General features: G+C 40.9%; 1 long non-coding RNA gene across 1 annotated transcript in view; it reads right to left on the bottom strand.

The window, feature by feature from the left end:
• LOC104994940 overlaps positions 1-13333 on the bottom strand; it is a 45580-nt gene that overhangs the window by 21474 nt on the left and 10773 nt on the right. Inside the window, exon 2 of the long non-coding RNA XR_826009.1 lies at positions 3046-3095. This is a non-coding gene — a long non-coding RNA (uncharacterized LOC104994940). The remainder of the gene's footprint in view (positions 1-3045; positions 3096-13333) is intronic.

Consider the following 13333-nt stretch of genomic DNA (forward strand, 5'->3'; position numbering starts at 1 on the left):
CTCATGTCCATCGAGTCAGTGATGCCATCCAACCACCTCATCCTCTGTCGTCCCCTTCTCCTCCTGCCCTCAGTTTTTCTCAGCATCAGGGTCTTTTCCAATGAGTCAGTTCTTTGTATCAGGTGGCCAAAGTACTGGAGCTTCAGCTTCAGCCTCAGTCCTTGCAATGAATATTCAGAACTGATTTCCTTTGGGACGGACTGGTTTGACGTCCTTGCAGTCCAAAGGACTCTCAAGGGTCTTTTCCAACACCACAGTTCAAAAGCATCAATTCTTTGGCACTCAGCTGTCCAACTTTCAAATCCATACATACGTGACTACTAGAAAAGCCACAGCTTTGACTATATGGACCTTGCTGGTAAAGTAATGTCTCTACTTTTTAATATGGTGTCTAGGTTTGTCATAGCTTTTCTTCCAAGGAGCAAGTGTCTTTTAATTTCATGGCTGCAATCACCATCTGCAGTGATTTTTGGAGCCCAAGGAAACAAAGTCTGTCACTGTTTCCATTGTTTCCCCAGCTATTTGCCATGAAGTGATGGGACTGGATGCCATGATCTTAGTTTTTTGAATATTGAGTTTAAAAGACAATATCAAAAAGGTTTTGATTTTCCCTTTAAAAATATCAAATGATTTATTTAAAAATTTTTATTTTTAATTGAAGGATAATTGCTCTACAATATTGTGTTGGTTTCTGCCATACGTCAACATGAATCAGTCACAGGTATATGCATGCCCCCTACCTCTTGAACCTCTCTCCTACTTTCCACCTCATCCCATCCCTCTAGGTTGTTACAGAGCCCCTGCTCGAGTTCCCTGAGTCATACAGCAAGTTCCCATTGACTATGTATTTTGCGTACGGCGGCGTATACGTCTCCACGTTACTTTCTCCATTTGCCCCACCTTCTCCTTCCTCCCCAGCCCCCACGCCTGTACATCTGTTCTTCACGTCTGTGTCTCCACTGCTGGCCTGCAAACAGCTTCATCAGTACTGTCTTTCTAGAGCCCATATATATGTGTTAGTATATGGTATTTGTTTTTCTCTGACTTTACTTCACTCTATATAATAGGCTCTATGTTCATCCCTCATTAGAACTGACTCAAACGTATTCCTCTTTATGGCTGGGTAATATTCCATTTTATATATGTACTACAGCTTCTTTATCCATCTGTCAATGGACATCTAGGTTGTTTCCATGTCCTAGCTACTGTAAATAGTGCTGCAGTGAACCGTGGGGTATGTGTATCTTTTTCAATTCTGGTTTCTTCAGGATATATGCCTAATAGTAGGATTTCTGGGTCATATGGTAGTTTTACTCCTAGTTTTTAAAGGAATTTCAATACTGTCTTCCATAGAGGCTGTATCAACTTACATTCCCACCAACAATGCAAGAGGGTTCCCTTTTCTCCACACCCTCTCTTCTTTTTATGACCAATTTCATCCCCAAAGTTAATGGAAAAACAAGTAAGAGTAGCCAGCAAAAAGTCATCTATATGATCATCTAAAACACAGAAAATACTTAAGGGTCATTTAATAAAAATGCATAAAACCTTTGCACTGAAATCTACAAAACATTTCTGAGTTAAATTAAAGACACACATTCATGGAAAAAATAGTCTATTAATGGATTGTAAGACTCATACATATTGTTTAAGCTATTCCCCCTAAATTGATATAGAGACTCAGTGAAATCCCAATCAAAATCTCCATAACTTTATTATGGAAATTGACAAGCTGATTCTAAAATTTATGTGGAACTGCAAAGGATATAAATACTCAAAATAACCTTAGAAAAGGAAAGTAAATTTGGAGATATTATTCTACATGCCTTCAAAGCTTATAATAAAGCAAAGAAAATCAAGACAGTGTAACACTGGCAAAAGCACAAATAGATCAATGTAATAGAGTCAAGGAATAGATCCACACATTATATGGTCAAATTATTTTTGACAAACTCATTAAATAGCGAAAGAAAAACCTTTTTTTCAAAATGGTCCTAGAGGGCCTTCTCTGGTGGTCCAGTGGTTAAGAAACCACCTTGCAATGCAGGGTACACAGGTTAGATTCCTGGTCAGGGAACTAAGATCCCACATGGCAAGGGGCAACAAAGCCTGCACACTGCAGTGAAGATCCCATGTGCTGCAACTAAGACCTAATGCAGCCAAACAAAAAATTAAATTGTTTAAATGGCACCAGAAGTATAATTTACACACAGTGAATGCACAGATTTAAAGTGCACAGTTCCGCCATTTTTAACAAATGTATATACAAACTAATATATTTCATACTCTAGTCAATTTCCAGGTTGATGGCTTTAAACATATGAAAGAATGCTCAAGCTCCCTCATAATAATAGAAATTCAAGTTAAAACTACATCAAAATATTATTTTTTCACCTATCAGAGCAGCAAAAATCTAAAAGCTTGCTAAAATGAAGCTGTGGGAAAACAGGCCCTCTCACACATGTTTTATATGAGCGTCAACTGGCAGAGTCCTTATGGAGAGCTATCCCATTTCCAAATGCATGTAGCCTTTGACGCAGGAATTTTACTTTGGGTGGTTTATCCCACAGATATACTTCCATGTGTACAAAACAGTATGTGCATAAAGCTATTCTTAGCAGAACTGCTTGCAATAAGGCTGAAACAACCCAAATTTCACCTGTATGGGCAGTTTGCTGTTTAGTTGCTAAGTCATATCCGACCCTTTGCAACCCCATGGACTGTAGCACACCAAACTCCTTTGTCCATGGGATTTCCCAGGGAAGAACACCAGAGTGGGTTGCCATTTCCTTCTCCAGGGGATCTTCCCAACCTAGGAATCAAACCCACGTCTCCTGCACTGGCAGTCGGATTCTTTACCGCTGAACCACCAGGGAAGTTCACCATGAATTTGTTACTTAGCCACAACGATTAAATTCAAAAGACCAGGTCTAAAATACTAGAAAATTATAGTATGTAATCAAAAGGCCAGGAAGTTGGAGTAAAAGAGTTCTAAGTTTTTCATACTATTCAGGAAGACTTATCTATGTACCACTCATTGCTTACCTGTACCTTCTACCTGATTTCATGGATAACTCTGGGCCACTGGCTTAATCCTGTAACACAAAGAAAATGCTTTTCTTAAAAAAAAAATTGAGATATAATTGACATATAAATTGGTTTCAGGCGCACAATTGGTTCATTATCTGTATATACTGCAAAATGATCACCAAATAAGTCCAGTTAACATTCATTACCATACACAGTTTTTTTTTTCTTGTGGTGAGAACTTTAAAAAAAGTATTTATTTGGTTGAGAAGAACTGTACAAAAAAGATCTTCACGACCCAGATAATCACAATGGTGTGATCACTGACCTAGAGCCAGACATCCTGGAATGTGAAGTCAAGTGGGCCTTAGAAAGCATCACTACGAACAAAGCTAGTGGAGGTGATGGAATTCCAGTTGAGCTATTCCAAATCCTGAAAGATGATGCTGTGAAAGTGCTGCACTCAATATGCCAGCAAATTTGGAAAACTCAGCAGTGGCCACAGGACTGGAAAAGGTCAGTTTTCATTCCAATCCCAAAGAAAGGCAATGCCAAAGAATGCTCAAACGACCGCACAATTGCACTCATCTCACACGCTAGTAAAGTAATGCTCAAAATTCTCCAAGCCAGGCTTCAGCAATATGTGAACCGAATGTTCAAGCTGGTTTTAGAAAAGGCAGAGGAACCAGAGATCAAATTGCCAACAGCCGCTGGATCATGGAAAAAGCAAGAGAGTTCCAGAAAAACATCTATTTCTGCTTTATTGACTATGCCAAAGCCTTTGACTGTGTCGATCACAATAAACTGTGGAAAATTCTGAAAGAGATGGGAATACCAGATCACCCGATCTGCCTCTTGAGAAATGTGTGTGCAGGTCAGGAAGCAACAGTTAGAACTGGACATGGAACAACAGACTGGTTCCAAATAGGAAAAGGAGTATATCAAGGCTGTATATTGTCACCCTGTTTATTTAACTTATATGCAGAGTACATCATGAGAAACGCTGGACTGGAAGAAACACAAGCTGGAATCAAGATTGCCGGGAGAAATATCAATAACCTCAGATATGCAGATGACACCACCCTTATGGCAGAAAGTGAAGAGGAACTCAAAAGCCTCTTGATGAAAGTGAAAGTGGAGAGTGAAAAAGTTGGCTTAAAGCTCAACATTCAGAAAACGAAGATCATGGCATCCGGTCCCATCACTTCATGGGAAATAGATGGGGAAACAATGGAAACAGTGTCAGACTTTATTTTTCTGGGCTCCAAAATCACTGCAGACGGTGACTGCAGCCATGAAATTAAAAGACGCTTACTCCTTGGAAGGAAAGTTATGACCAACCTAGACAGCATATTCAAAAGCAGAGACATTACTTTGCCAACAAAGGTTCGTCTAGTCAAGGCTATGGTTTTTCCTATGGTCATGTATGGATGTGAGAGTTGGACTATGAAGAAGGCTGAGTGTGGAAGAATTGATGCTTTTGAGCTGTGGTGCTGGAGAAGACTCTTGAGAGTCCCTTGGACTGCAAGGAGATCCAACCAGTCCATTTGAAGGAGATCAGCCCTGGGATTTCTTTGCAAGGAATGATGCTAAAGCTGAAACTCCAGTACTTTGGCCACCTCATGCGAAGAGTTGACTCATTGGTAAAGACTCTGATGCTGGGAGGGATTGGGGGCAGGAGGAGAAGGGGACGACAGAGGATGAGATGTCTGGATGGCATCACTGACTCGATGGACGTGAGTCTGGGTGAACTCCAGGAGTTGGTGATGGACAGGGAGGCCTGGTGTGCTGAGATTCATGGGGTTGCAAAGAGTCGGACACGACTGAGCGACTGAACTGAACTGAACTGGGTCTTAGTTGCAGCATGCAGGATCTTTAGTTGCAGCATTCAACTCTTAGGACTCTTAGTCACGGCATACGGGAGGGATCCAGTTCCCTGAGCAGAAATTGAACCTGGGGTCCCTGCATTGGGAATGTGGAGTCTTAGGCACAGGACCACCAAGGAAGTCCCATGGTGAGAACTTTTAGGTTCTCTTTAGCATACAATACAGTATTATTAACTATAGTCCACATGCTAGACATTATAGTCCTAGGACTTATTTGTAGCTGGAAGTTTGTACCTTTTGACTCCCTTAACTCATTTTGCCTACCCTAAACCCCATCTCTGGCAACCATCAATCTACTCTCTGTCTTTATGAGTTTGTTTGAGATTACAAATATAATTGATATCATATAACACTTGTCTTGGAGAAGGCAATGGCAACCCACTCCAGTACTCTTGCCTGGGAAATCCCATGGACGGAGGAGCCTGGGATTCAGGGCTACAGTCCATGGGGTCGAGAAGAGTCGGATGTGACTGAGCAACTTCACTTTCACTTTTCACTTTCACGCACTGGGGAAGGACATGGCAACACACTCCAGTATTCTTGCCTGGAGAATCCCAGGGACGGGAGCCTGGTGGGCTGCCGTCTATGGGGTCGCAGAGTCGGACACGACTGACGTGACTTAGCAGCAGCAACACTTGTCTGTCTGGCTTACTTCACTTAGTATAATGCCTTCAAAGTTCATCCATGTAGTCACAAATGGCAGGATTTCCTTCTTTTTTATAGCTGAATAATATTCAAATTTATACAGTTGACTTATACAACACATCTTTATCCATTCATCCATCAGCAGACACTTAGATGTTTCCATCTCTTGGCTGCTGCAAATAATTCTGCAATGAACATAGGGATGCAAATATCTTTTCAAGTGTTTTCATTTCCTTTGGATAAATACCCAGAGGTGGAACTGCTGGATCATTTTGTAATTCTAGTTTTGATTTTTTTGACAAACCTTCATGCTGTTTTCCAGAGTGGCTGTACCAGTTTACATTCCCACTGCCAGGAAGATCCCCTTTTCTCCATATCCCCACCAATACCTGTTACTTCTTGATTTTTTAATAATAACCATTCTAAAATGTGTGACGTGATATCTCATTGTGCTTTTGATTTGCAGTCCCCTGACAGTGATGTTGAGTAGCTTCTCATGTACCTGTTGGCTATTTTTTATGTCTTCTTTGGGAAAATGTTCATTCAGATCCTCTGCCCATTTAAAAACTGGATTGTTTTGTCCTTTGCTATTGAGTTCTTTATATATTTTGGATATTAACCCCTTGTCAGATCTATGCTTTGCAAATATTTTCTCCCATTAGATGGTCTGCCTTTTCATTTTGTTGATGGTTTCCTTTGTTGTGCAGGAGTTTTTTTTAGTTTGACATATATATCAAACTTACTTTTACTTTTGGTGTCAAATCTAAAAAATCATTGCCGAGATAGACGTCAAAGAACTTACTGCCTATGTTTTCTTCTAGGAGTCTCAAGTCTTTAATCCATTCTGAGTTAATTTTTGTGTATGATGTATTGTGGTCTAGCTTCATTCTCTTGCACGTGGATGTCCAGTTTTCCCCAAATCAGAAGCAACTCAGATGTCCTTCAATGGGTAAATGGTTAAACAAACCGTGGTATACTCATATCATGAAATATTGGTAGTTAACAATTGATGCTTTTGAATTGTGGTGCTGGAAAAGACTCTTTAGAGTCCCTTGGACTGCAGGGAGAGCAAACTAGTCAATCCTAAAGGAAATCAACCCTGAATATTCATTGGAAGGACTGATGCTGATGGCCACCTGATGGGGAGAGCCAACTCATTGGAAAAGACTCTGATGCTGGGAAAGGCTGAAGGCAAAAGAAGGGGGAGGCAGAGGATGAGATGGTTGGATAGTATCACCAATTCAGTGGAGATGAATTTGGCTAAGCTCTGGGAGTCTGGAGGATAGGGAAGCCTGGCATGCTGCAGTCCATGGGGTTGCAAAGAGTCGAACTTGACTTAGCGACTGAACAACAATAAGAAGACTAGCAGCCTAGCAGTCACTGAAAGGGCTAACACAGGCGTGGAGCTTCTCAAAGGCTCCCTCCCCAAACAACTGTCACCATTTGACCTGCCTGGCAGTTCCCTGTAAACCACCACTGGCAGGACCTGTGTTTATTTCAACTGACTCAGAGCTCATTGACTGTGAATACCCTTTTCCCTGGAGCATTTACTGAAAATAACCAGTGGCAACTGTGTAACATCATAGGTGCTTTAGGTGATAGCAACTGGGGAGGGGAAAGAAGAAGCTGACCAAAACTTTCAAAGGAGAAACTTTGGAGTAAGATATCTACAGGAATATTTGAAAAGTTTCAACATATTCTTGGATATCTAGAAGGCCACTTGTACGCGCAGGGCTGTGTGCACGCCTAGGAAAGGCCTGAGACGACCCTGATCTCACTCACTGCTGAGAGACCTTGAGGCTCTGCACAAGCAGGAAGTAAAGACTAGGGCACAGCTGTCAACAGTGTGCTGCATTCTTGAAGCTATACCATAACACCACACACACACACCCCCATACCCTAACATCACACACACCCCCATACCCTAATATCACACACACACACCCCCATACCCTAACATCACACACACCCCCATACCCTAACATCACACACACACACCCCCATACCCTAACATCACACACACACCCATACCCTAATATCACACACACCCCCATACCCTAACATCACACACACCCCCATACCCTAACATCACACACACACACCCCCATACCCTAACATCACACACACACCCATACCCTAATATCACACACACCCCCATACCCTAACATCACACACACCCCCATACCCTAACATCACACACACACACCCCCATACCCTAACATCACACACACACCCATACCCTAATATCACACACACCCCCATACCCTAACATCACACACACCCCCATACCCTAACATCACACACACACACCCCCATACCCTAACATCACACACACACCCATACCCTAATATCACACACACACCCATACCCTAACATCACACACACACACCCCTGTACCCTAACATCACACACACACACCCTATACCCTAACATCACACACACACCCATACCCTAACATCACACACACACACCCCTGTACCCTAACATCACACACACCCCCATACCCTAACATCACACACACACACCCCCGTACCCTAACATCACACACACACCCATACCCTAATATCACACACACACACACCCTATAGCCTAATATCACACACACACACACACACATACACACACCCTATACCCTAACATCACACACACACACACACACACAAGCAAAGGCCAGGAGACTTATCAATTCAAAGCATGTACGGGAATAGCTGACCATTCATTACCTGATCACTAAACTAACCAAGCAGAGACTGTAAGTGGCCAAGCATGACAAAGAATACAGACTTACAGAATTAGTTCAGGAAAGTCACTAAAACAAATAGCAGCAGCACCAATAAACCCTGGGAAGAGCGGGGAATGTGATGTCCAGAGTGCCACACTGTATTATTGAAATGCCTAGTTTTCAAAAAACACATGAGACATGCAAAGAAATGGGAAAATATGACATACACAAGGTGGTGTGGGGAGCGGTGGGGGGAAGCAATTAATAGAAACTGTCTGGCAGAAAGCCTAGATGGATAGATTCCACTAGACAAAGAATTTAAATCAGCTTTTATAAATTTGTTTAAAGAACTAAAGGAAATCATGTCTAAAGAACTAAAGGAAAATGTAAGAATGTCTCACCAAATAAAGACTAAAAAAAGAACCAACATAAATATAAATCCCAACATAAAAAGAGAACTTCAGAGGAATTCTCTGGTGGTCCATTGGTTAGGACTCAGCACTCCCATTGCTGTGGTCTGGGCTCAATCCCTAGTCGGGAACTGGGATTCCACAGGCCATGTGGTGTGGCTAAAAAAGAAAAAGAACTTAGTTCAACAACTGAAAATGAAAATTTTTACTAAAGGAGCACGACTGTAGGTTCAAGCTGACAGAACAAAGAATCAGAAAACTTGAAGAGATGTCAATTGAGATTCTTCAGTCTAAGGAAAAGAAAGAGAAAAAAAAAGGAATAAAGAAAAATGAACAGAGCTTCAGACACCTGTGAAACACCATGAAGTGTACCAACGTGTGCACAACGGAGGTCCCAAAAGGAAAGAAAAGAACAACAACAAAATTGGGGGTAAATAATGGCACCCCATTCCAGTACTCTTGCCTGGAAAATCCCATGAACGGAGGAGCCTGGTAGGCTGCAGTCCATGGGGTCGCTAAGAGTCGGACACGACTGAGCGACTTCACTTTCACTTTTCTCTTTCATGCACTGGAGAAGGAAATGGCAACCCACTCCCGTGTTCTTGCCTGGAGAATCCCAGGTGGTCTATGGGGTCGCACAGAGTCGGACACGACTGAAGCGACTTAGCATAGCATAGCATAGCAATGTCCCAAAATGCATGAAACTCCAGAAGCTCAACACATCCTAAGTAAGATAAACCCAAACAGATCCATATCTAGATACATCACACTCAAACTGTCGTAAACCAAGGACAAAGAGAGACTTGAAAGCAGCAAGACTGATATCATTAATCACATATAAGGAATCCTCACGAAGATTAACAGCTGAATCCTCATCAATCAGTGTCAGTATTCTGGTTGTGATATTTCCTATAGTTTTGCAAGATGCTACTATCGGAGGAAACTGGATAAAATGTACATGGAATCTCTCTATTATTTCTTATAAGTGCTTGTGAATCTACAGTTATTGCAAAATTAAAAATTTAACACACACACTTAAAACACTTGGATCCAAGATAAAATCATAATAGAAGCATAAAGATAGTTAGAATTGAGCAATAATAAAAATACTGTATATCAAGACTTGAGAAACAAACAACAGTGGTAATTCAAGCTAAACTTATCATTTTGATGCTTATATTAAAAACGAAAAAAGTCTGAAAATTAAAAAAAAAAAACAGGCATCTAACTTGTTAGAAAAATAACAGAATAAAATGAAAGGAAGCAGATTAAAATGATTAGAGCAACAATCAGAAAAAATAAACTAGAGATGATCAAAAAGGCCAGGAGCTAGCGATCTGGGGGGAGAAAACTAATGAAATTGATGGAGACTTGCGGTAAAAGGGATAAGAAAGGAGAGAATAAAAAATACTCATAATGCAAAGGGGAACATAACTATAGGTGCAGCAGAGATTTAAAAGAAAACATTTTGCAAAACTTAGATGAACAAAATTTTAGAAAAATATTCCAACTTTCCAAGAAACAGTTCATTTCATATACAAACTCTTCCAGAAGATTGAAAAAGAGGAAATATTTCCAACTCATTCCATGAGATTAATAAAACTTAATTCTCCAAACTATCAAATTATAGTCAATCTCACTTGTGACCGTAGATGCATATACATTAATTAAAACATTAGCAAACCAAATCAGTGATGTATAAAAGAGATAATAAATCATGACAAAGCCAGGTAAATTCCAGAGATACAAGAATGGTTTAATATTAGAGAACCAATTCTTCACATTAAGAGTAAAGGAGAAAACCAATTATCATGTTAATAGATGCAGAAGAAGTATTTGATAAAATTCAACACTCATCATGATAAAACAACTTTTAGCAAAGTGAGAATAGAAATGATCTTTCTGAGTCTGTTAAAGAGTATCTCACATAACACTGAAAGCACACATCATTCTTAGTAGGGAAATGTCAGAAGCATTTCTATAAAACTGGAGTAACAAGGCAGGGGTGTCTACGGCCTCTAACATCGTGCTGAAGGTCAGTAAGACAGAGAGGGGTGTGGGGGTTGGGGGGAGAAAGGGAAGGAAGGGAAGAAGGGATGAAAGAGAAAGGGGGAGGAAGGTAGGTCAGACCTAATGTTTGAAAAGGGAAGATCAAAACTATCACCTATAATTATCTACAGAGAAAACCCTTAAGAACCAACCATATTATTAGAAATAATAAGAAAGTTTAGCAAGGTGGCTAAATACAAGATGGACAGGCAACAATAAACTGTACTTGCAATACCAGTAACTTAATGGGAAAAAAATTAAGATATTATTTATATATAAGCAGTGATGGCAATGACATTCTAGCTTGCTTCTCCAGTCTCCTTTCAATTCTGAAAGCCCTTGCTTCAACCCTGCCAATAAATGCTATTTTATTCTCTGAGACAGCTAGAATTGGGTTTTATTGCTTGCAAGCACACATCTTGCACTTACATTAATATTTTTTTTTCTTACATTAATATTTTAACGGGTATTTGGAGTAAAAAAAATGTGTGTTGGGGTCCTCAAGACCACCTCCAAATTCCATGATTCCTTAGGAGGAATCAGGATTCAACATGCAGCTGTATGTGTGGTTATGATTTCTTACAGAGAAAAGATATAGAACAAAATCAGTAAAATCAGCAAAGAAAAAAGGCACAGGGGGTGTAGTCTGGAGGAAACCAAGACCAAGCTTCCAAGAGTTCTCTCTCATAGAGGATGCACTTAATTCCCTCAACAATGAGTTGTAACAACACTTGCCAAAAGTTGTTTACCAGGGAAGCTCATTAGAGACTGAACAGAGATTTAATGGGGGTTGGTTACAAAGATTCCCTCTGCCTGGTGACATGTACTCCAGAAGGAAAGCAGACGGCTACGGTAAACCATACTGTCTGCACAAACAGTTCAGGCACAGTGAACCACTCTCATCAGTGAGGGTGGTGAGAACCTTCCTGAAATCCTGGAAGCTTCCAGATGCCATCCATGTAAGCAGGCATTTCAAAGGAGAGCAGTCAGGTCTGCTATGTTAATCCTGGGTTGGCCAAAAAGGTCATTTGGGTTTTCGTGTAACAGCTTATAGAAGAACCCAAACAAACTTTCTGGCCAACCCAATAACTTTTCTGCATAACACATACTCTTTCTGACATATTGAATTGGAAAGCTAATTTATTATAGCCACTCTTCAATCCATCCACTTACTTTTGAAGTAATATCATTTAAATATATTTCATATTAACTGTTATGAGCTTACAAGTTTTTTAAAAGTCAAATAATACTAAGGCTTAACAATAAAACCAGGGCTTCCCTGGTGGTACCGTGGATAAGAATCCACCTGCCAATGCAGGGGACACCGGTTTGATCCCAGTCCAGGAAGACTCTCCACGCCGTGGAGCAACTAAAGCCCATGCCTCACAACTACTCTAGGGCCCACACTCTAGAGCCCTCGAGCCACAACCATTGAGCCCACGTGCCACAACTACTGAAGGCGGTGTGCCCAGAGCCTGCGCGACACGAGAAGGGAAGCCCCCGCTTGCCACAGCTAGAGCAAGTCCATGTGCGGCAATAAAGCAATCAAAAATAAATAAATTAGTTAAAAATAAAATAAAACTGCTTCAGCCCAACTCTTTATCTCCCAATCCACAACCAACAATTGCAAACTCTTTAGTAGTTTCTTCCAGTATTTAACTTCCATTTCTAAAAACACACATTTACTATCAGTTCTTGAGTTTTCAACTTTATAGTTATACTTCAACTACAGATAATGAGGATTTAACTTATATCTCTGACCACTCACCTCAGTCTCAAAAAAGTCTTATCATAATTTTTAGTTAAATCTCTATTGTTTTTCATTATTCAGTTCAGTTCAGTTCAGTCGCTCAGTCGTGTCCGATTCTTTACGACCCCATGAATCACAGCACGCCAGGCCTCCCTGTCCATCACCAACTCCCGGAGTTCACTCAGACTCAGGTCCATCGAGTCGGTGATGCCATCCAGCCATCTCATCCTCTGTCGTCCCCCTCTCCTCCTGCCCTCAATCCCTCCCAGCAACAGAGTCTTTTCCAATGAGTCAACGCTTCGCATGAGGTGGCCAAAGTACTGGAGTTTCAGCTTTAGCATCATTCCTTCCAAAGAAATCCCAGGGCTGATCTCCTTTAGAATGGACTGGTTGGATCTCCTTGCAGTCCAAGGGACTCCCAAGAGTCTTCTCTAACACCACAGTTCAAAAGCATCAATTCTTCGGTGCTCAGCCTTCTTCACAGTCCAACTCTCACATCCATACATGACCACAGGAAAAACCATAGCCTTGACTAGATGAACCTTGTTGGCAAAGTAATGTCTCTGCTTTTGAATATGCTATCTAGGTTGGTCATAACTTTCCTTCCAAGGAGTAAGCGTCTTTTAATTTCATGGCTGCAATCACCATCTGCAGTGATTTTGGAGCCCAGAAAAATAAAGTCTGACACTGTTTCCACTGTTTCCCCATCTATTTCCCATGAAGTGATGGGACCGGATGCCATGATCTTTGTTTTCTGAATGTTGAGCTTTAAGCCAACTTTTTCACTCTCCTCTTTCACTTTCATCAAGAGGCTTTTAAGTTCCTCTTCACTTTCTGCCATAAG

This window comes from Bison bison, unplaced genomic scaffold, assembly GCF_000754665.1.
Source record: "Bison bison bison isolate TAMUID 2011002044 unplaced genomic scaffold, Bison_UMD1.0 scf7180017864270, whole genome shotgun sequence".
Lineage (NCBI taxonomy): Eukaryota > Metazoa > Chordata > Mammalia > Artiodactyla > Bovidae > Bison > Bison bison.